Source organism: Aptenodytes forsteri, unplaced genomic scaffold, assembly GCF_000699145.1.
Source record: "Aptenodytes forsteri isolate BGI_AS27 unplaced genomic scaffold, ASM69914v1 Scaffold155, whole genome shotgun sequence".
Classification (NCBI taxonomy): Eukaryota; Metazoa; Chordata; class Aves; order Sphenisciformes; family Spheniscidae; genus Aptenodytes; species Aptenodytes forsteri.
This window is the reverse complement of record NW_008794446.1, coordinates 6,429,057-6,432,147: the sequence shown is the minus strand read 5'-3', so window position 1 is coordinate 6,432,147 and position 3,091 is coordinate 6,429,057.

The window sequence follows — 3,091 nt, the reverse complement described above, 5'->3', positions numbered from 1 at the left end:
CCCCCCCCCCCCCCCCCCCCCCCCCCCCGTACCTGTGTACAAATACAAGACGATAGGAAACAACTAAGTGATACCGAGTGCCAGAGGTTATTCCTGACCTTCCTGACGCAACTGAACCGGACAGGAACCATGCTCTGCCAATCTAATGGGTGTAGCAGAGATGTGACATAGTGGTGTTACAGTTACTGATGTCATAAATTATGTCAGAGAACTCCTAAGAGCGAGGGTGAAGATTAATAGAGGAGGGTACAAAGGTGGAATAAGGAGAAGGAAAGACTAACATGAATGAGAAGAAGAAATCCCTGGGCCTATTTTAGAGAGTGCTCAAATCACCAGCATTCTTGAGGTGGTTTAACTATCCATACATCTAGGAATTAACAGATACATCTGTCCAGTCTGTACAGAAAAATAACCCTGAAAACAATTGGAAGAAGCTCCTTATTTTATAATAGATAAGAAACAGGAAGGAGAAGTTTTAGCAGAGAAGCATCCATTCTGGATTAGCTTTCTGACAACAAGGAGGAACTAAGGGGAACACTGAAATAATGCTGAAGCTCTGAACTTGAAACTTGAATTTAGCAAAGGATTTACAAAACATAGCAGTAAAATGCTCTTTAATATCAGGAAATCAAATATGTGGAAGTTAAAAAGTCCTATACAACTGGTCATAAGGGTTGCAGTGGCAAAAATTATTAAAATTTGCCAGAGAGGGAGGAGGTTGAAGATCCCCGAAAGTGCCATATCAAATTAAATGACAGCTCTGCAGAAAAAGGAACAAGAATCTGTGACTTTGGGGAATGGCTGTTGCAAAACTCAACGTTGCAAAAGAAATTGTCTAGAAAATAATTAAAGAAAAATACATAGTTAATGTTCAAGAGAGGACAGTAAAAGAGCACCAGAAATCACTCTCAGTCTGACCAAGGATGTAGAAGGAAAATGGCTTTGTAAAACTGTTAAACGCGAGAGCTGAAGCTCAGATTGCTTGCTGGTGCTACCAGGATCCCAGCCTTTATTTATGCCTTGCAGGAGCCACTGCAGCCCAAGGCTGAGTGTAGCCTATATTAGCTGCGCAGAGCCAAATTCAGTGAGGACCCTGGAGTACTGACTGCGTTTTATCATCATCCCTCTGTCCTGCTGACTACAGCAGGTTATTTTTTACATTATCAGGCAGCTAGCTTCATTTATATATTTTTTTTTTACTGTAAGGGTCTCCAGTGGGAAGCTAAACATTAGTGAGCTCCCATTATAGCTCATATTTACTATTCATAAAATTAGTACTAAAAATACTAAATCGAAGTAAGAAATCATTCTTGCTCATTTGATTTTTGTGTCTGTTATCTACACTACGTTAGAACTCTTCAGGTTTTTTAATTTAAGGATCTTCATATGTATGTAATTTAAGGCTGTTACTTATATGCATATGCATGTGTATATATACATAAACATGTTTATATAGGCTCTAAATCTATATGCACATATGCATATTCTCTGAACATTTTTAAAATTAACTGTAGCACTCATTACACTCAAATCTGATTGTATGCTACTTGAACTGAAACAAAAACCCATCTCAGAATTTGTGCTGAGGAGATAATTGTTGTTTACATACATTATGTCAATGTAATATAACATTTCATCTGCCTTATTTTCTATCATTCATTAGTCTCCAAACCAGAAACAATATCTGAATGAAGCAGTGTCTAGAAATGCTATTTTTAATTGGCTAAAGAGATTGGTTGACCTCTGGTAACTGGTTACTGTTGTTGGGGAGACTCCCCGTGAGCAGTGGTGCATTGTTTAAACATAACGGGACAATAGTCTCATGTCATCTATAGGATATGGAGACACCACAGTTTTGTGTTTCTTTTACTTTATTACTATACATGTGAGACACAATCGACAAAGACTTCCTGAGGATGAATGTTGTCAGTATATGAAACACTGAATAACTGCTTTTTGTTTTGCTGAATGGTCCCCTTTCTTTCAGATTTAAAGGGGAAAATACAGAAAAAATAGCTCTGGGGAATGGAGCCTTGCATATAGGATTTTTTTTTAAAAAAAGAGACTTTGGGCTGCATTGAGATCTTACATTAATTTTATATGAGTTTGATTCCATTGACGTAATCTGAATGATTCCTGGTTTACAATAAGGCAAGAGAGGGACTGGGCAAATTAATAGGAGCCTGAATTCCATGTTACTTCCAAGCTCACAGTCACCTGGGCCCTGAATGCTGCCAGTGTTGGGATTGATTTTTTCTCTATTATTTTCACTGTCGCTCATCATGACCATAAAACCCAAGAGGGCCTGATTTAATCTAGCCTCCCTTTCTCATTCCAGTCCCAAGGCCTATGTGGACCGTAATAGGTGTTTGTGTAGTATAGGTGACTGCTCCCAAAATAGCCAGCACTAAAAATCATCTAATCGGTTTACTGTCAGCAAGACAGCAACAGAGTCTGAAAGACTGAGTGGACAGGTTTTACCACCTTTGAGTTTGTTCTATGTATGTGTAGTTGCTGTTAAAGAGCTTTATTAGTTTTTATTAATTTTAGTTTTATTAATTTATTAAAACAATTTTAGTTAAAAGTTAAATGAAAGGAGAATTTGTCAGACATCAGTCTCACTACTCACTTATGTTGCGTCTGTCATTGGCGATGGGCTGGTGTCTCGGGTGTCAGCTGCGGGCACAACGAATGAGAAGCAATAGTGTCAATGTTTGTCCATGTGCAAAAACTTACACCACATTTTCAGATTTCCTTTATCAGATGCTAAGGGTGGGATGCAACTCACCTAAATTTAGTCCTCTAAAAATATTAGATATCTTATCTAAGCTACTTGTCCAGCCTCCATCTGTCATCAGTGGAGCAAGGTACGTCCACCACCTTGACCTCTCAGATCAGACGCTTAACTTCACTCTATTGACTACTCAAAAAGCCTGCACAATTAGTTTAGACTAGATGCTTAATTTTTATACAGCTGAAGATAACCATGGTGAATCTCTTTCCGTTCTCTTCCACTTCTCCCCGCCAACACGGTGTTTTCAGCTCCACACACTGCTTAGCTGGAAAGTTAACCATGATTTGTTGCTCAGGG